The sequence below is a fragment of the Callorhinus ursinus genome, unplaced genomic scaffold (assembly GCF_003265705.2).
Source record: "Callorhinus ursinus isolate GAN/ISIS: 27379988/994484 unplaced genomic scaffold, GSC_fseal_2.0 scaffold3, whole genome shotgun sequence".
Lineage (NCBI taxonomy): Eukaryota > Metazoa > Chordata > Mammalia > Carnivora > Otariidae > Callorhinus > Callorhinus ursinus.
Genome location: NW_027397065.1, coordinates 41,626,097 through 41,647,854, shown reverse-complemented (window position 1 = coordinate 41,647,854; position 21,758 = coordinate 41,626,097). Strand labels below are relative to the sequence as shown.

At 36.7% G+C, this 21,758-nt stretch overlaps 1 protein-coding gene and 1 pseudogene across 3 annotated transcripts in view; one reads left to right on the top strand and one right to left on the bottom strand.

The window, feature by feature from the left end:
• The window catches only part of GABRB2 (gamma-aminobutyric acid type A receptor subunit beta2), a 253,324-nt gene that overhangs the window by 12,617 nt on the left and 218,949 nt on the right, over nt 1–21,758 (bottom strand). The gene's annotated exons all lie outside the window — the stretch shown is intronic.
• On the top strand, nt 10,965–17,043 carry LOC112820106 (small ribosomal subunit protein eS8-like; annotated as a pseudogene).

Genomic DNA, 21,758 nt, shown 5'->3' with positions numbered 1-21,758 from the left:
AAAGCTGAAGTCCACACCACCACATTGAAAAGCAGCTTTCATAGAGAACATATGTGACCTCCATTTATTATTTTCTGTAGGTAAGCATTGTAGTAAAGGCTTTACACAATTGTGACACTTCACTTTGGACAATAACCCTATGAGAAAGTTATTTCTATTATTCTCATTTTGAAAATGAGGAGGTTGAGAATTTTGGATAATTAGTGATCTGCCCAGAGTTTCACAGTTGGTATGGAAAGTACTGGCACTTCATCTATTTGTTCCAAGGTTCCTGCTTCTAATGATCAAACAATACAATTGCATATCTTGAGACTTTCTTCAATTAGGAGTTCTGTCTTGAAATGCCATCTCTCTATTGGGGTGTATTTAGGTGCAGACATTCCAGAAAATGGAAGAAATAGCAATTGTCACATGGTTTAGCTAATCTTCGAAACTGGGTCTCCATACCAACCTTTCCAGGCTTGCCCAGGTGGATTTCCTACTAACTGTGAATAAGACAGTTTGCACACTGATTGAATCAGCCATTCTATTGGGTAGAAAGATGGACCTCTCTGCTGACTTATTTCTTAGACTGACCAGTGTGCTGATGGTTCAAACAAGGGTAAATTCATGTTTAACATTTGGATCCAGAGGTTTTCTCTTCCTTCTTTCCATTTCTCAACTCAACATTTTTTTTTTCCCATCAAGGAACAGAACATGCTTTGATTAACAGAGTTCCATTTTGCTTAAAAGATATCACATTAAACAATGATGAGTGGACATTATTTTTACATAATTTGTTAATTACAGGTCTAGTTTCAGGTTTCTTGCTCCCTTTTCTGCACCTTTCCCAATGACAGGTGTGTCCTCTGGAAGAATGTCCTTGTCCTATAATCTTATACAGAAAAACAAGTCACATCCCTCAGTGGCCCAGCAGCATCACATGCTTATCTTGGGATGTGAGAATGGGGCTATTTTAAATCCCAGTTCACCACTCATATCATCAAGAGAAGAGTGAGAAATTGCAAAACTCCAAGAAATCCTAGCTCTGCAATTTCCAATTGCTGTGACTAGTTGGGTAGGAGATCTTGTTTTATCTTCCATGAAATGACAGTGACCTGAGTAACTTGAAATGCTAAGGCAATGAACTGTTAACCCCCTGAGAATATCCAAAACACTCTTGCCAAAGGAAAAACACTCAGAAACCATCTAACATGCATTTGGTATTCAAAGAGGTGAAAGAAAGTTCACCCAACTAGAATATGAAATGGAGATTCTAAGAGAGCAAGAAAAGGCTAATATCTTTGTTGAATCCCTCCACCAAAATAAGTGGGGAAATAGTAACCAAATATGGATTTAGATCTGGAACATAAATATAGGAAAATACTGCTGAACTACCCAGGTAGTTGCAGGAGGGTGGTCATTTTTTTAAAATAAAAACTGTAGGAAAAAAAAGAACTGAGATTTCTACTCTTTTTTTTATTCTGTTATGCTGTTGTGAAGTGTTTGAAATCTCACAACCACATTATGAGGATAAAGTTAGCCCTATCAGCATTTTGTAAACAACGCTTCCCATCAAAATCCAGAAGTTCATAGGTAGCTTAAAGTTTATTAAGTGGTAAAGCAGTCATTTAAATTTATGTTTGCAGATTCAAATCTTGTATTTTCTCTACCATTTTCACATGAGGAGAAATACTTATGGAAAGGATATGGGTAGGTCTAATTATTGCTGTTTAGTTTTTCAATTTTTAATTTTTCATAGGTAGATCACATGAGTGCATATCTCAAGGTTTGCTTAGTAAACTGATTCACTGTTAAGGAAATCCTACTCTATAGTCACCACAATGTGCAAAGATTCTGCTTATATATTCCTAAAGCTGACCACTATAGTTGATACGAAGTAAGTATTCAAAATAAAACTTGCTAAATGGAGTTACTAGAGGGTTAGACTAAGTCTAGGATCACACATTCAAATCTGACTAGGGAAATCATATAAGAGTGTGAAGCAGGTGTAATGGAGAATAGGAAGAAGTTGGCCTTGTAGTGAATTAGACTAAAAAATACAGGCCTGCCTGAAGGACATTTAAATCCAAATTTTTAAACAAACATCACCATAGTGGTCAAAATCACATCCAAGGGTTCAGCCCATGGGCTGCTACATCAGTCATTATAGGTATAATTTATAAAAACGTTGCCTTTCAGTTCCATTTAGTCTATAACTATGAACTGCTTTATTGCCTTTTTAAAAAATTCATGGCATAACATAGGAATAATGCATAGGGAAAATTTGCCTAGCAAAAATCTTATAGTTCTGGAGCTTCCTTCAAAACTGTGATCCAGATCTAGTGCTAGTATTGTACTTGTTTTCCTAACGACATAGGGCCTTGCTGTGAAAAATTCTGCAGTATCTCTCTGTTTCTGAACTTCCTAAATAGCCTTCTTAATTTTTTGTGGCTTAATCTCTTCCAGGCTTTTACTTTCACGGAATCAAATTTATTTCTCTTGGAAAATGATTCCTTTCTATATATGTGTTAATTTATGTGGAATTCATTAAGAATGAAATGTAAATGATAGAGCACGTATTTTTAAAAATAACATTTGGATTGAGATTGAAGGGTGAATGCCAAATTTGGGGGAAATGAGACTACATTCAAATTGCTACATTTAATAATAAAGTAAAATTAATAAAATATATGATGAATTGACTAATTTCTTTTAGAAGGCTGATAGAATTCTCTCTGGGTTCCTCTTCTTAATTTAATAAATAAAGCTACTAGTTTCAACTGAAGTTGAAAGTCAGGAGTCATTTTAATTGTATGGAAAAAATATAAAAGATTGGAATCATATTGAAATTCCCTGAAGCTGGAAGAAGTGAAAGAAACTGTATTCACAACCTATTAATTTTAATGGACATTTCTTCCATCCAAAGGAGGGACTTGCCTTGAATTACTATAGATCCTTAGGATGTGTGGAATGGAGCCAGGTTTAAAATGAGCTTACATAAGCCCAGAGTCTTATTTTGATAAATTTCAGAGGTAGATGTGAGAATTTGCCCACCCAATCCTGATAATTCAAAGAAGTTTTAACACCTGGAAACTCAGGTCCGAAGAGGTAAAGGTTTGTTCCAGTTCAATTTCCATCTGAATAATTGACTCAAGTCCCAAGCTAGAGAGAAACAATTGATCTAATCTTTTTATTAGCTGGTTCATACAACTCAAAGCATTATGGGTGATGACTTGTTAAAGATTTTTATACACACCATGTAACTAGTAATTCACCATTTCCCAATCCATTTTTAACTAATACCATAGAGGGTATTTGTTTTGGTTTCTTTCTGCAAGGCAGCAAACATGCCAGTCAAGTGTTTCTAATGCACAAGGATAGGGAGAGGGAGAAAAATGGATAAACTTTAGCAAAAGAGGAGCTACATTTTCCCTCTGGGCCTCAAGGGTGATAACAGTGCATGTTCCTAAGAGGGAAAAGGGGTGGCTTTTCTAGCTTCCAAAGCCCAGAACAGTGAATAAAAAATGTGGAAATTGATCAGGTCAAATTTCAAGACTCACTGGCAGGTTACATTTGACTTAAAGGTGTGATCCATAATTATCCCAGGTCATTGGGAGACCCATGGTTTTCTCTTGCTACTGGGTTTTGAAACCCAACTTGTCCCATAAGCTATGAGGAGGAGTTTGGGCATACAGAACCACCCATTGCTATTGCTTCATTTCTGTGTCAGAGGGAAATTAGCATCTGCTTCTATCTGTCATATAAAAGCAAAGTCAAGTTTTAGTTTCTGTCTCCTTAGTCAAGGCACCAAGGTTTTAATGCAGGTAAAAATCTGATAGTTCCCTCCCCTTGTAAGATATTGTCTCAAAAAAGAGAACTAGCCTACTCTAACCAAACAAACAAAAACAAGCCATCTAGACTATTACCAGCTCCACTCCTATGTATGTATCAGAGACACTTTCTCCCTCCACAGAATGTTACCCACTGCCTCCTATTGTTTTCCATTTAATTTGGCTAAGATGCCAGAAAGCTGATCTAATGCAGACCAAATAGGCAGGATTCCAGTGAACATGTAGCAAAAGGGTAACAGAAAAGAGCAGCATATTCAGCTCCCCAGAGACACTGGGAACACAGACAGTGTTTGCTTGGCTTCTTTGGATTTAAAGTTTAGTTTGGTTCTTGAATGGCAGGGGTCATGAAAGTGGTGCTGAAATGGGTCTTTTGAACAGAGGTGGGCTGGATGGGGAGGGTACACGGATTCACACTGATTACTGAATCCTATGAGTGGGAGTTGAGAAACATATTTAGCACTAAAGAGCACTGGATCTAGGACCTGTGCTTAAAAAAATACACCAGGGAAAAGTGACTCGGCAGTATTTAAAAAGTGGTATAGTCCAAATAACTTAAAAGTGTGTACTTCTCAGCGTGTACCCACTGTATACAACAAAAGCAAAATAACTGATGTTAAGGGCAGTATGGTTACAGAACAAATGCGTTCATAACAAATACAAATGGCAAATATCTAATTACAACAAAAATATTTATAAACTCCACACTGTTTCTTAATAGGACCATGGAATTTCTAACGTTTGTGTCATCAGATAATAGGGAGTAAGGGGATCCATATTCATCCTTCCTTACTCGTATGTATCTTGCATCTTTCACAGCTCAGTTCAAAAATGTTCCTCCCATTGAGGAGTCTTCCTTGATCATACACCACTCTGTCAGGTCCTCTGAAATATGCTTTCATTGCAATGAAGACATTTCCCTCACTGCCTTTATTTTCACTTATGTATTATTTCCATGGATGTCTGTTGAAAGTGTATCCTCCCTTTAAGATGTGGTCCCTGTGAGGGCAAGGAGCATGTTGCATGGGGACTCAAGAAGTATCAGTTGAATTAGCAGGTAATATTTGTAGTCAATATTTAGTGGGCCTGTATACTATATCCTAGGCAGTTATAAGCACTCTACATGGATTATGGCTTGTATTCTTCACCACGCTCCTTTATGGTAGGTACTCTTATTAACAACTCTCATTTTATAGATAAGCCTGCTGAGACTAAAAATTTAAGTCACTTGCAGAAAATAACACAATGAGTAAATAAGGGATCTGAAATTTGAACCCAGACAGTCCTATTTCAGAGTCACCACACTAAAGATTGATGGTACACTAGGATTTATATGTTCCCTTGAGAGGGTAAAATTCCCTCTTGTTTTGAGGGGGAGACATTTAGGAATATGAACATGCACCGTGAGGCAGAAGGAACAGTGACAAGAATGGGGCAGGGGCAGTGGTCAAATAAGAGATTATGGTCTGAGCTCAGAGAGGGGGGGAGGTTAAATATGATACTGAGCCTTTATAAAGAGAGAGTCAGGCCTATCAGGCAGGGGAAGACAAAGAAGGGGAAGGTAGAGAGGGGGGGAGCCCTTTGTCTACACAGCATTATATTCAGTAAGTGCCAAGTTAGACAGCTTGAGGGATCTCATCTTTTCCCTCTGGACCTTTCCTGCTAACTTTGATTTTACTTCCTATTAGAAAGAGCCACTTTGTGAAATGAGAGGGACTCACATTAGATTTTAAAATAAGCTAGTACAAATATCCAAATTCTCAACTTCTCAACTGTAAAATAGGTCAAACAGTATTAACCTTATTAGGTGATTATGAGGATTAAATGAGAGAATTCATATAAAGTACCTAAAACAGTGCCCTGTATGATAAACTCATGGAACGGTAACTTTCATTAGAGAGGAGAACGTTCTAAGTCAGGGACAGGTGAGGGAGGCAGAGACTCTGAAGAGCACATAATAAAGATAATGTGGAAGACTTCATGAGACATTAGATAGAAATAAGGGAATTGAACTAGTGTCACATCATGGCCAGGAGAGGTTTGGGATGGTAAACCAGTTTTTGAATTAAAACAGCTCTGGAAGTGGTGACAGAGGACCACACAGAGCACTGCTCAGTTACTCTTTAAGAAATGAATGCAGCAAGACACCAGTGCCACTCTTGGCTACAGCCCTTTGGCAGTGAGCTTCCTGTTGGTTTTGGGCTGTGTGAATCTTCTAGTTTCTGTTGTCTGGGAAAGCGTCTCATGTTGAGACCTCATTATTCACTAATACAAGAAACTGTGAATAGTATTTCTTCCTAATGCTTAATTTTGTTTGGTTCTTCATCCTTATAGTGGGCAGAGGCAAGAAGTGACTCAGAGTGTTCCATTTTGTTTTTGCCAACAGGATCAATAAAATTTAGGGAAGGGAAAGCTTGCACCCATCAGCAAAGCTAAGTTTTTGGATTTATTTCTGTCTTCTCTAACTTATGGGGAATGAGTCTCTTTCCCCAATTAAATGCATTTATAATGAGAGTTTCATTATGATGTAGAGATGATATGAAATTATATTCTGTAGATCATCTTAGTGCAGCACTATTTTAAATTTCAGAACATATATATATATATATATATACATATATATATATATAGTTAGTTAAGTCTTAAAGGCATGAGTTTTGAAATCAGCTTTGTTTTCTAGCTTCTCTACTGTGCCCTTGGTCAAGCTCCATAGCTTAGCTGAGCCTCAGGTTTCTCATCTTTAAAATGAGGTTATACCACCTCCTCTTTAAAATAAAAGCACATTATATGATGGTTTGTTTTAATCTCGAGACAAGATACTTAAGGAGCATACCCTCATGTCCTGCATACAATTAGGTGTGTTAACAAAAGGTAACATGGCTACAGTACTTACAACTTTAACATTTCTCAACTGGGAAAGAAAATGTAAGTTTGCTGGTTTACATAGGTAGGTAAAACGAATTCTTTATATTTCCCCATTAGCCTCTGTAGTGGACTGTGGCTGAATCTATCCCACCCGTTGTAACAATGGGAGAAACTGATCCTCTGTTCCAGATGTGGGCCTGATTGCTATAAACCAGTCTTGGGGTTCCCCCTCCTCTTCCAGGGACTGGTTCAGGAATGGGAAGGCATAAGGCAACGGAATCAATGAAAAGAAAAGAAAGGTTTACTGGAGACTTTTGGGTTAAAAAAAAAAAAAGTCCCCATCTTTCCTTCTGGATGTGAATAAAGAAACATGGAGCCTTGTTGCTACTGGCAGCCCGGAACAAGATATCACTGACAAGATTTTGGCTGGCTTGCTTGATATCTCTCTCTTTCTCTCTCTCACTTCTCATGCCTCTGTGCATGCTTTGCACAGACCAGATACATTAAAGGTGCGTAGAAAATAAAAAAGGTATCATTAATGAAGTTCAAAATAGTAATTTCAATAATCTCAGATAAAATTCAACATAGGATAATAGTAAGGTCATGTATTATTCATATATATTTTTATATATGTAAGTATATATATGTTTTTATCTATATAAAATATAGATATATAGAAATATAGAGACAGTTTTCCAAAATCAATAATCCTGTAAGAATAATGTGATCCTACAGTAATTTTGATAAAAATGCCCTCCATTTATTTAAGTTACTTATGTTTTATCAAATGGCTTTCATGTCTTTTATTTCATTGCCTTCTACAATGTCAGAAGGAATCTGAAAGGCCGGGCAAGGACTTATCATCTCACAGAGTAACAAAATTGAGACACAGAGAAATTCTTTTCCCAAAGTTGCAGAACTTTTCAGAGGCTGAACTTGACTCTTGGCTTCTTGAATCCAAATTTTACTCTGTGGCTTGCTCTGCCAATGACAGAACTGAGGAAAGATATTTTAAAACAGCTTCACATGCAATCTGTAATTAAGTTGTGCAACTCAGAGAGAAAAACCTAGGTTTAGGTTCCAGCTTTAGTTAGTCCCAGCTCTACCACTAACTAGCTTATATGACCCTGTGGAAGTTACTGACATTTCTGGGTTTCTGTGTCTGCATCTGAAAGTGAGAAATCATGGGGCACCTGGGCGGCTCAGTCATTAAGTGTCTGCGTTCGGCTCAGGTCATGATCTCAGGGTCCTGGGATCAAGCCTCGCATTGGACTCCCTGCTCTGTGGGAAGCCTGCTTCTCCCTTTCCCACTCCCCCTGCTTGTGTTCCCTCTCTCGCCGTGTCTCTCTCTGTCAAATAAATAAATAAAACCTTTAAAAAAATGAGACATCACAAGAAAAAAAACTGTAAGTATGTACAGTGATGGATGTTAACTGAACTTATCATGACAATCATTTTGCAATATATACAAATAACAATCATTATGTTGCAAACCTGAACCTAATGTTAGGTCAATTATACCTCAATTTTTAAAAAAAAAAACGAACTAAAAAATGCAACTACAAGTAAAAGGAAGTGTTCATTAAAAACCACAAAAAATGACATTGAGGTGAAGTTTCCTATCCTTATACCCGAGAGAGGCACAAACCAGGCAAATGGACCAGCTGGTCCCTGCGTCAACTACAGAACCTTCAGTCTAGTTCTCAAGGCAGTGGCCAATACTCCTTCAGGGTTGGGACTCATTTGCATTCCCTGGGCTAGCTCCTTGCTATTGAGTGCGGTCCGGAGCTCAACAGCTTTGGCATCACCAGGAAGTTTGTTAGAAGTGCAGAATCTCAAGCCTCACCCTAGACCTACAGAATAAGAATCCGTACTTGAGCAAGATATGTAGATAACTTTGATGCACATTAAAGATTGAGAAGCACTGGGTTACAACATCTCTTAGATTCCCTTAAAGTTCTCAAAGTCAATGACTGTAGGACTAAAAAAAAGGAATTTTTTAAGGATTTTAGGTAGCTCTCCAAGGCTGCTAAACCAGGTCTTCAACATCTATATGGTAAAGGGGTAGAGGAGTTCATTGGTAATTTTTTTGTGCTCCCTTTTCAGAATGCTGAATTAATCACAATCAAGGCACTGACTTGATTTGATAAACACCAGGGGGACAGTGAACTGGAGAGGGAACAATTAAATCCACTTCAACCAGGGATCCCTGTCCAGCGGTGGCCGACAGTTCCTGTTCATTTAGTCAATTACACAGTGAATTACTGCAGTGAGAATTTGCCAAATGCACCATCCACTCTCCCAACCCAATCCTTGTTGGGAGACTGCTATTAATCTGACACAGCCTTATCAAACATCTCTCTGTTCCATTTTAACACCAAAGAACCCTTGACTCTGAGATCTGCCGATGATGGTGGACAGTAAATGATTTAACTTTACAAAACGCAGGCTGTAGGTCGAGTTAGGAAATGAAGAATTATGAATTTAAGGAGATAGGAAAGAGCTATGGTGAGTGCTGTGAATTGTGCAAGACTGTTGAATCACAGACCTGTACCTCTGAAACAAATAATACATTATATATTAAAAAAAAAAGAAGAAGATAGTAGGAAGGGAAGAATGAAGGGGGGAAAATCGGAGCGGGAGACGAACCAGGAGAGACTATGGACTCTGAGAAACAAACTGAGGGTTTCAGAGGGGAGGGTAGTGGGGGTATGGGTTAGCCCAGTGATGGGTATTAAGGAGGGCACGTACTGCATGGAGCACTGGGTGTTATATGCAAACAATGAATCATGGAACACTACATCAAAAACTAATGTTGTAATGTATGGTGATTAACATAACATAATAAAATAAAATAAAAAAAGTGTTAAAAAAAGAATATCAAATCTAAGCCGATACTTTGCTAAAGAATATCAGCTAGACTCTGTGTCAAATATTGAAAACCCTCAGATAATAATAATAATAATAATAATAATAATAATAATAAAAAGACCTGGGTTGAAATCCCAGGTTTGCAACTCACTAGCTGTGTGACTAAATATGTTATTTCTCTCCGGACCTCAGCTTTTGTCATCGTTAAAATTTTAGAGGACTGTAAGAGTCTCTAGTAACTCAATAAGCTTCAAACTTTCATGAGCATCAGAATCATTTGGAGAATGTGCCAAAATTTAAATTCTTGGGTCATCAGAATTTCTGATTCAGTAAATCCAGGAATGGGCTGGGGTTCTGCATTTCCTAAAGTATTGGTGATTCTGATGTTGTAGTCTGAGAATGACCCCCTATAAAATGCTACCATGGGACAGTGGATGGTAAAAATTCAAGTAAAGCACTTGTAAACTCTTGGTAAATGTTAGTTTTTTAGATATATTAGTAGTAGTTCAGAAGTGCTTTGTTCAATGTTACGTACTGGGTAGGAGCAGGATGGAACAATTTCCAATGCACCAGAATGGTTTCCTGTTTACTAATATTTGTCAGAGTACTTTGTTGAAAAATGCGAGGTATTGAGGAAGGATGCAGATCAAATTATGATGTATTGTCAAGTCAGGGAGTGAAAGGCAGTGCAGCACAATGGGCAGGTTACGCCACAATTGGTCTTTGTTATTTAATTGCTGTGTGTCCGTGGACTCGTCAATCTATTTCTCTGGGTATCAGTTTCTTCATTTATAAAATGAGAAGATCAATTCATATTCTTTTAAGGGTTAAAATACTGTTATTCTGTCAAAGCTATGTATATCCTGGTAGGACAGAAGAGCTCCTTGCTCTTTTTTTTCCCCTGAAATGGAATGTGTCTTTTACTCTGTGAAGCTTTTCCAGAACGTGCATTTAAAATTAACACCTCAGTAGCAAGAAACTCAGTAGCATGTTTCATGTATACTATGTACTATTCATTCTGATTATGTCACACAGTTTAAAAGAATATTATACGGGCAGTGGACTGTTCCATCAGACTGACAGAGACAGTGCTTCTGAATTTAGAAACAAAAAATCTTGAGAAATGGGAAAAGTCAGAGTTCTGCCCTTGCAATCCTTTTCACAACAGACATCAATTTTGAGGTTGCAATCCGTTTCACGATAGACATCAATTTTGAGGTTAGTGCTTAAGAAATGCTTACTTTCCAAGTACTTCCTCATATTTCCTCTGCAATCCTTAAAACTATCTTTTGAGGGTAGAACAGTCAGCCCTATTTTACAAATTAGGAAACTGAGGCTCAGAGAGCTTTCTCAGGCTGACCTATCTAATAAGTGAGAATTTTGGGGCTTAAACTCAGGATGGTCTTAAATTCAGAATCGAGTAGGTTTGAGGAAGCCGGTATGTCTGTGCTCTCAACAGCTGTGGTACTCTCCAAGAGCAATAATTTGATAAACTTGCTGAACGATCAACACATTTGTGATGTTCCCTCTAAATCTTGTCCCTTGTGAGAAAAGTTTAAGGCTGCCCTGCTGCTGGCTACAGTGAAGTGAGCAACGTGTATCTGAAAGACTCTCACAGGAATGCAGCCCGTGGTGCTGGCATCAGGGGACCACATCCTCAACGGCTGAAGTAAACAACCCTGACGTGAGTGAGGAAATGTGAAATGCTTCAGAAAGCAGTATGCACTGTTGAGGACTCTTACCACAGTGCACTCTCAGGGTGGCACCTGGGTTAGCAGGCCTGCGCTCCGGGATTCAGAGATGCTTACCCCGCTAGGGAGTCATAGCAGTATCTGGGACTCAGTGGAAGAAACTGCCTATGGGGTCTTTGAAGCTGGTTCAGCTTCCAGAAATTTTCTGCAGCAGAAGTTAGTAGTAGTACTGAGACGCAAAGAGAGCTTGTTTATTGCTGAGGGAGATTTCAAAGTTATGTCAGGTTCCATTTTTGTTATGTCTCTCTTGGTGCTCTTTGCCAAAATTAAACAACCATCAAGCAATTCTGTAAACCTTTTCTCAGCAGAGGCCATAAAAAAACTCCTAATTTCTTTAGGAACACAAGACTTGCTGGAGGTTCTTTACTTGTTTTGTTTTGTTTTAAAATAATTTAATATTAATAGAAAGATGGTTAATAAAAATTTAATGCCAGTCCTTAATTCCCAAAGCTGCCCATGGAATACACAGTTTTCTATTTTTCAACAGTTCATAATCTTTCCAGAGTTTTCTGAGTAATAATTGTATTCATTATACTACAACTGTTACTACATTTCCTAAAATCTGAGATTTTATTATTTATTTATTTATTTTTTAAAAGATTTTATTTATTTATTTGACAGAGAGAGACACGGCGAGAGAGGGAACACAAGCAGGGGGAGTGGGAGAGGGAGAAGCAGGCTTCCCGCAGAGCAGGGAGCCCGATGCGGGGCTCGATCCCAGGATCCTGGGATCATGACGTGAGCCAAAGGCAGATGCTTAACGACTGAGCCACCCAGGCACCTCTAAAATCTGAGATTTTTAAAACTAAAAAATACATTAATTTACTGGCAGATTTTTATTAAGGAGAAAAGTAAAGAAATTACATGTTTACAGTATAGGTAAGTATCATACTAACTTCAGGAGCTCTTCAAAAGTGAAGCGTTGTCTTAAAATTCAAAACTATTGCATGTCTTTCTTTAAAGACTATGTTAATAATCCACAAGTTGTGCTTGACTTCCAGCACCGATTTAAGCAACATGGTACTGGTATGTTAGCAGTACTGTATTTCGAATTCTAAAATGAATAGAAGAGGCAATGTATTACTAGTGCTTTGAAAAACCACGAAGTATTATATATATACTTTTTCTATTGTTTGCTAAATTTTGTTTACTGGCAACACGGGCCCTCTGACAGAACAAATATGTTTTCAAAATTTAACTCTTTGGTTGTGGTTCTCATTCTACAAAAAAAAAAAAAAACAAATTGAAGGGAAATGAGTCATAGTTGGTAAACACTGGCCTCCTTGTAGGACAGGAGATAACCAATTTCTCTGATTAAGAAGGGACTCAACACATGATCCCAGGGTCCTGGGATGGAGCACCGCATTGGGCTCCCTGCTCAGCGGGAAGCCTCTCTCCCACTCCCCCTGCTTGTGTTCCCTCTCTGGATGTCTCTTTCTCTGTCGAATAAATAAAATCTGAAAAAAAAAAAAAAAGAAGGGACTCAACAGAGAAATTGACCAGGCAATGGACAAGAACATGGGAGTAAGATTCAAGGGGCTTTGGTCCTGAAAATGTGTTTCATCAATGAATGCCTAGGTGTCTGTTCCATTTACTCATTTATAAAATGGGTTATATTTACCCTCTATGTATCTGGTTATTTTTGAGATAATTGAAGCACATTGAAAAAGTATAAATACTATACCAGGGCACAATATTATCATAATCTAATGGACCTGCCTGCTTGGCTATTTACTACTTTCTTTATAGTTTACATTTAATTTACATTCTGATTAATCCAATGTAAGAATTATATCTTATTTAGATGAGTTAATTTTAGAATAGGACTTGGATTCCTAGTACTTTTAGTTGTTCCTAACCCAGGAAATTGTTTTATAATATTTCTCTCTACAGCCATTTTCCACATTTTTCCAAAAGGAACATTATTAAATAAAATGGTTTTCTTTTTTAAGAATTTATTTATTTATTTGACAGAGAGAGATACAGTGAGAGAGGGAACACAGCAGGGGGAGTGGGAGAGGGAGAAGCAGGCTTCCCGCCGAGCAGGGACCCCGATGAGGGGCTCCATCCCAGGACCCTGGGATCATGACCCGAGCTGAAGGCAGACACTTAACGACTGAGCCACCCAGGTGCCCCAAATAAAATGGTTTTTAACCACAGAGTATGATATAAACTCTGTGCAACTGTTTGTAAATTTTAAACTAATAAGCAATTGCTTGTAGTAGAAATAAGTGATAGGAGGTTTAATCAAAAGGAAGCTATGGAACTAATGAATTTCAGGCAAGAAGGTTCAGTAAACATTCTAGAACCACATGATTTTTAAGGTGGTTGAGGTCTTGGAGATCACATCCTTATTTTGCAGAACAGGTTGATTTCTCCGATACTACAAGTATGGCTTAAGTGTCAGAATTAAAAGTTAAATCTCGAGTCATCTGAATTTCAGTTTGCTGCACCAAGTTAGAAGATTAATTTTTTCATGGGGTACTATATCTGAGGGATCCATGGGCAGTGTTGCTATGGGTATGTCCAAGTTTAAAAAAAAAAAAACACAACAAAACAGTAGAGGTCTCTTTGTCTCACTGTATCACTGGTGACAACATCAACAAGAAAGTCAGACAGCATGGGCTTGGCTGCTCCCAAGGCAGACCAGTTACTATTCAGCCCACACCATTCTCTCCCTCTTTCTCTCTTCCTCCCTCCTTCTCCTTACTCCCTGCTTCCTTCCTTCCTTCTTTTTCTTTCTGATAGCAATAATTATTAGAATATAAGCAATAATTACCAGAAATGAGCATGTGCTATTTATATGTAATTGAGTTATTCTGGTTAGGTGATATATGATAGCGTTGGGAGAAGTAGGAATTGTATCTGTGTGTGGTTTGTGTCTGAATGGGTGTGGTAGGTATGGTGAGTAAGTGTGTGTGTCTCTGTGTAAGAAAGAGAGAATGTAATAAATGGGTCATAGGCTCATGCTGGCAAATTGAGTGGGAATATGTATACATATCACACTTACACACTGTCTTAAATTTTAAAAGTAATATACACTCATTTTAACAGTTCAAACACTACAGAAAGATACAGAATGAAAAATGGAAGTCTTTTATCATCTCATCCCACTCTCGAAATGTAACCACTGGGAAAATGGATTTTTAACATGTAATAATACAATAATGCTTGTGCTATTGGTTTTACCCCTGGAAAAATATAAAGTTGACCATTATCTTGCACTAACAATAGTATATTATTTAAGATGGATTAAATGTAAAACACAAAATAATCAAAAAGTATGAAAAGGAAAAAAAAACTTTCAGAAAAATTCATTAGACCATATGCCTAACTTAAGAGTTTCAAGAGGAATTTTTATACATTCCAGAAAATGCAGAAATTACAAAAGTATAAATAATTAGACAACATAAAAATTGAAAACTCGTTATGGAATGAGTGAGAACTTGGGAAAAATATCTGCAATGCACATACTAATAAATGGTTAGTATATTTATTATATTTAGATCTCTTGAAACTGAAAAAAGAGAAATGGATAAGAGTAATCATAGACAAGGGGCTCCTGGGTGGCTCAGTCTGTTAAGCATCTGACTTGGGCTCAGGTCATGATCTCAGGGTCCTAGGATCAAGGCTGGTATTGGGCTCCCCACTCAGTGGGGAGTCTGCTTGTCCCTCTGGCCTCTCCCAATGCTCTCTCTCTCTCAAATAAATAAATAAAATCTTAAAAAAAAAAGAGTAACCATAGGCAACTCACAGGGAAGCTGATTTCACCACATAACTATATGAAAAGTTATTAAATTGCTTAAGAAATGTGGGAAATACAAGTTTACATACAATTATACCCATAATAAATTGTGAAGAACAATCAATAATCAATACTGTTGAAGGGAAAATGAGAAAGAGAATCTGCTCATATAAAAGTATAAACAGATGTAACAGATGTGTGAAAAAAATGATTATAGGGACACCTGGGGGGGCTCAGTCACTTAAGCGTCTGCCTTTGCCTCAATTCATGATTCCGGGGTTCTGGGAGGTCCTGGGATCCAGCCCCGTGCTCAGCTTCCAGCTCAGCAGGGAGTCTGCTTGTCCCTCTGCTCCTCCCCCTGCTGGTGCGCTCTCTCTCTCTCTCAAATTAAAAAATTTTTTTTTAAATGATTATAAAACATTTTGATTGTTTTTCCCCTCAAAAAGTGGGATTTAAAAGTGGGATTATTAATTGAAAATAACCATATGCTTTAAAAAGCAATTAGTAATTAGAAAGAAGACAAAAAATTATGTTCCTTGTGGAAAGAAAAGCTTTACCTGATGAGAATGATAAGAGAAAAAGAAAAATACAGAAATTAAACATTTTTACAAGCTCAAAAATATTATTCTTTTCTGGATTCTAGATTTCCTGTCTTGTTTTACCTAATCCATGTTTATTAAAATATTTATACATGATCTTCTGCTTTTTATGTATCTTTTCCTCTTTAAAAAATATCTAGCTCTTTAATTTATCTAGAATTTAATCTGTAGGAAGGGGTGGGTTAGATGTATGGTATTACAATTAAATATTCCCAAATGGTCAGACCATCCAATTACTCACCACTCTTTATTAAATAACTCACATGCTCCCAATGATATTAAATGATACTTTTATTAATAATTTAATTTTCTAATGTTTCTAAGACAATTTCTGTGCTCTTTATTTAGATGGCACTGATTCAGCACTATACTGCATTAGTCACTCTGGTTTTATAATTCATTTAAACTTCTGGTAGAGCTATTCTTTTCTTATTTTTTTCACTTTCCTGATTCTTCACATGTATTTTTTTTCTTCCACAAAAACTTTAGAATTACTCTATCAAAGTTCTAAAACAAACCACTAAAGATCAAAACTCCAAAGGAAGCCATTGGTCATCCAATGGGATTTCACTAAATTCATAGAATAGTTTAGAAAAAAACTGATTCTCTTAAAATGTTAACTTGGCGCGGGGGTCTGGGCCTCGCGAGGTGCCTGCCCGAGCCCCAGTGGCTAAAGCTTCTGCGCCCTGCTTCCACATGTAGGCATCTCTCGGGATAACTGGCACAAGCGCCGCAAGACCGGGGGCAAGAGAAAGCCCTACCATAAGAAGCGGAAGTATGAGCTGGGACGCCCCGCTGCCAACACTAAGATTGGCCCCCGCCGCATACACACAGTCTGAGTCCGGGGAGGCAATAAGAAGTACCGTGCCTTGAGGCTAGACGTGGGGAACTTCTCCTGGGGCTCTGAGTGTTGTACACGAAAAACAAGGATTATTGATGTTTACAATGCATCCAACAACGAACTGGTCCGCACCAAGACCCTGGTGAAGAACTGTATTGTGCTCATTGACAGCACACCGTACCAACAGTGGTACGAGTCCCACTATGCACTGCCCCTGGGCCACAAGAAGGGGGCCAAGCTGACGCCCGAGGAGGAAGAGATTTTAAACAAAAAACGATCAAAGAAAATTCAGAAGAAATATGATGAAAGGAAAAAGAATGCCAAAATCAGCAGTCTTCTGGAAGAGCAATTCCAGCAGGGCAAGCTTCTTGCGTGCATTGCTTCAAGACCAGGCTAATGTGGCCGAGCAGTTGGCTACATGCTAGAGGGCAAGGAGCTAGAGTTCTATCTGAGGAAAATCAAAGCCCGGAAAGGCAAATAAATCTTCCTCCTATCTTCGGTCATGTAATAAAGGTGTTATTGTCCAAAAAAAAAAAAAAAAGGTTTTTTAACAAATTTTTCTTTCATCAAAAACATTACTAGTAATAAAAGGGCTCTTTCCTTTCCTTCCAATATTTTTATTATTGTTTATATAATAAAGAAAAGCTGTGAAAACTTCCCTTTCTCCTTTCTCATATGGTTTCTAAAAGTTTCTCCCAGAAATTTTTTTTTTTTTGCTAAGAGTGAAATCCTTTTTCCTCCTTTTCTAACATTTCTTATTTTCTCTCATGTAGTTTCACTGGCTAATAATTTTTACAAAATTAAATAATAGTGTGATGGTAAGCATCCATTTCTTGTCCCTGCCTTTACTTTTCCACCCTAAGACAAAATGTAAGAGAGAGCTTTTGGTTAGATGAAGAGAAGTAAAGAAACAGCAAGAAAAATACCCATCATTTCCCAATTTCCTAAGGGATTTTAAATTTACAACCAAAAATGAATACTGAAATCAATAGATACCTGAATGTCTCTTGGCAATCTACTGAAAGGATGAAAAAATTTTCACCTCTTCAATGTATTAATATGGTAAATTATAATTTTATTTTGAAATGACAGTATGTGCTTAATGTTGCAGTTTGCTTTTAATATTTTTGGGGTTAAACTTGATATTTAAAGATTTTTTTTCTCCAATGAAATACTCATTGATAAAGTGGATTCATAGCTTTTTTTCATATACTTTTGTTTTTCTCAGATATGGTTTTGGCAGTGGAAATATTTGCTTATAATATTTGACAAGACTTACTGCTGAAGCCTTCTGGCTGGAGTGGGGTTACATTGTTTTGTCAGTTTTCTTAGTTTTATCTTTGGTAATTGCTCTGTTTTTGTTTTCTCTTTCTGCTAGGTCAGTTTGCTAATTTATATTTTCTAAGGATATCATATATTTTATCCACATTTTCTGAGATTTTTGCATAATTTTCTTTTAATTTCACCTTAAAAAAACAATTATTATGCTTTTAAAAAATTTCTACTTTGGCTCCCCCTTGCTTCTTTAATAAGCTTTTCCTTGATCAATTATTTCCCTATTTTACTTAGTTTTTTAAAAGAACTGATTTATTTATTTTTTTAAATTTTATTTATTTATTTGTCAGAGAGAGAGAGAGAGAGAGAGCACAAGCAGGGGGAGCAGCAGACAGAGAGAGAAGCAGGTTCCCCGCTGAGCAAGGAGCCTGACATGGGACTTGATCCCAGGACCCTGGGATCATGACCTGAGCTGAAGACAGACGCTCAACCCACTGAGCCACCCAGGTGTCCCTAAAAGAACTGATTTATTTGTACATTATTTTATTTTGATTTTCTATTTAGTTAACTTATAATTGATCTTGATGAATTACCTTCTCCTGCTTCTTTTAGATATATTGTTGATCTTTTTTTCAACTTTTTGAATTGTGCATTTAATTCACTTTTAAAATTACTTGCTAGAAATGTGTTTGAAACTATAACTCTCCCACTATTACTTTAACCACATCTCTTGGAATTAATTATATAGTATTTTAAATTTCCATTATTTTCTAGATGTTCTTCAAATTAATTTTTATTGTATCTTTGACACATGAGTTGTATAAAACTGAGGTTATACAACTAATAAACTTTATTAAATACATGACTCAGGTAATGTTCCTATCATTTTCTCTTTTTATTTCCTATCATTTTATTTGGATGCTGTTTCAATTTTAATTTTATGAATTACATATAAACTATTAATCAATGATAACACCTTTATTTTGGACTGCAATTTTTATAAAATATCTCTCAGTCGATATTTTTTACCTCCAATTCATCCTTATAACCTAATAATAGTCATAATATTAATACTATTAAAAAGTAATACTATCCAATCCTCAGTTATCCTCAGACTTGCATTCATCCCATTTGGTTTTGCCTATGACTTTACAAAGAATATTTCTCAATACCTGTACTTTAAAGGTGTCTCTAATAAATAGCATTTTGTTGGGTTTAGTTGCTTGATTTAATCTAAGAATATTACTCTTCTGATAGGTAAGTTGATTAGGTGCTCTAGTTATAGCAGTTAAGACAAGTTTGGTCTTGGGGCGCCTGGGTGGCTCAGTCATTAAGCCTTCGGCTCAGGTCATGATCCCAGGGTCCTGGGATCGAGCCCCGCATTGGGCTCCCTGCTCCTCGGGAAGCCTGCTTCTCCCTCTCCCACTCCCCCTGCTTGTGTTCCCTCTCTCGCTGTGTCTCTCTCTGTCAAATAAATAAATAAAATCTTAAAAAAAAAGAGACAAGTTTGGTCTTAATTCTATCACCTTAATTTATGCTCTAAATTTGCTTTTAGGTTGTCCTTATTTTTTCTTCTGACATCTAGCTTTAGATGCCTTATCTGCAACTTTCTTTATCTCCTTCTTATTATCTAAGGTTTGTATATGATGAATTGTCAGTTCATCGTACCAATCCTGATCCTTAAACTTTCATGTTTCAGCGGATACGACAGATCTGGGAGATAAAATGCAGATTCCTCAGCTGTCCCACTAAAAGTTGTGATTTACAATATCTCAAGTGGAATCTACTTTTTAAGCGAGCACCCCAGATGACCCTAATGTAGGCAGTCTATGGTACACCCTTCAAGAAACACAGTCGTAATAATCTATGTTAATTTTAAACATATCCTTAATCTTCAACTTCTTGATTCATAAACTCTAAAGATAAAGAGTAAATGTCAAGTCCTTGCTATGAACTAGGAAACAATACTTTCTCCCTCTTCAAAAATACATATCCTGATTTATTTTTTTAATATAGTATTTAGTTTTTTAAAATAATTGAATTATCTTTTATTCTGTAACTTTAATTTCTGGAGCTGTTTAGCTTTAGATTGACATGCTGTCTTGGCTTTTCCTATTCTAAAGTTCCTTACTTTGACGATCTTTAATTGGGGCGAGACTTTTTTATGAAGCTTTTTAAATAAGGTGTCATGGATGCTCTGTTCACTAAACCTTGGATACTGAGGATAGTTTATATTCTTTTGCCTTTATCTATCAGTAATAATATTCTTAGGTTACATTTTTTCCCCCTCAGAGCCCTGTAACATTTTTCCATTATTTTACAAAATTTAATATTGCTATGGAGTAGTTTGAGTCCGAACTTTTTTTTTCCTTCCTTGTAGATCATTCACTATTTCTGACTGGAAGTTTAGTAATGTCAGAAGAATATAATAAGGTGGTAATGAGATTGTATAATTTTTACCTTGGAACCCAGTACATCCTTTTGGCTTACTGATTAATTTCATCGCAGGTATGTATAAATATATATAATGTCTAGCATATTTGTTAAGAGTGTTGCCTGTAGTCATATTTTCTGTTCAACCATTTCTTAGCTGTCTAACCTTAAGCAAGTTAATTACACTCTCTGGGTCTCAGTTCTTCATCTGTAAAATTATAATTACTACAACAAAGGATAATAATAAGAACTACGTCATGTCATAATATATGTAAAGTGTCTAAAAACAGAAAAGGTATTCAATAAGTATTCATTATTATTATAATTATTGACATCAGATTTTTTCTATTCCATTTTATTCCATTCTATACTAACAACATGATTCTGCATATTTAATCTCCTGTACCTGTTTTACATATTTATTATGTCTTTTTCTAAGTGGTTTTTCTCTCTGCATTTCTCTTCTCTCCATTTGGCATGATTTTCTACAATCTGAACTCTTGTAGTACTGCATTGATTCTTTGCCACACTTACTCTCTTTCTTACTATTTTAGATTCAGTTACTAGTTTCTACAGAGATTGCTTTGTCTTCATTTTTGCCTTCTTAATCACCTCCTAGCACCTTGTTTATCATCCCATCCTTGATCTTTTGTTTCATACTCTCTTCCAATTTTTGGTGAGAAAAAACATTTTTTAGGGAAATTTTAATTTTTCCTGAAGTATTTTTTTTCCAGTAAGAGTTGTTATCTGTCTTTAGCATCCTGACTTCCTTTTTTTCTCTACCTAAGAAGATAGAGTCATTTATAGTTTTCTTACAGAGCTGCCATGCTGTTTCCTTGCTTAGATGCATCTAATGGTTTCCCCATTTGTTCAAATATAGCTTGGGTGGGTTTGCCTGGATTCTGCTTGCATGAATACTGACCCTGCTTATGCATCTCTGTCTCTCTGTAGAGCTTCAGTTTGAGTTGAGTGTTGATTGTTTTTGTTTTGTTTTTCTATTGCTGTTTTATTCTCTATGGCTTTTGAATAGAGAGGACATAGGTTTTGGATTCTTCTACCTTCATTTCCTAACACTTTTTCAATTGGACACAGGCATCAGTTTCTGTCTCTCTGTCATTTTAAGGGCTGGGTGATGTGTGTGTGTGTGTGTGTGTGTGTGTGTGTGTGTGTGTGTGTGTACTGCCACACTCTCATAAGGTGCTAGTAGGTATATAAATTATAGCAGAACTTTACTAGGGAACAACTTGGCAATAATGTATCACCATTTTAAAGGCATGTACTTTTTTTACTCAGCAATTCCATTTTAAGCAGTATATCAGGAATCAATGGTATACAAACATGTAGCAATGGAATGCTTAGTGTTGTTTATAATGGAAAACCACTTGGAAACAATGTAAATATCTAATAATAGGTTCTTGTTACATAAATTATGGTACATATATCAATAAAGTATCTTGTAGCTACTAGAAATGATGTATATTTATACTTGAAGTACAAAAAGGGAAGTGGAAAATAGCAGTATACACAATAGGAGGGCATAATTCTTTA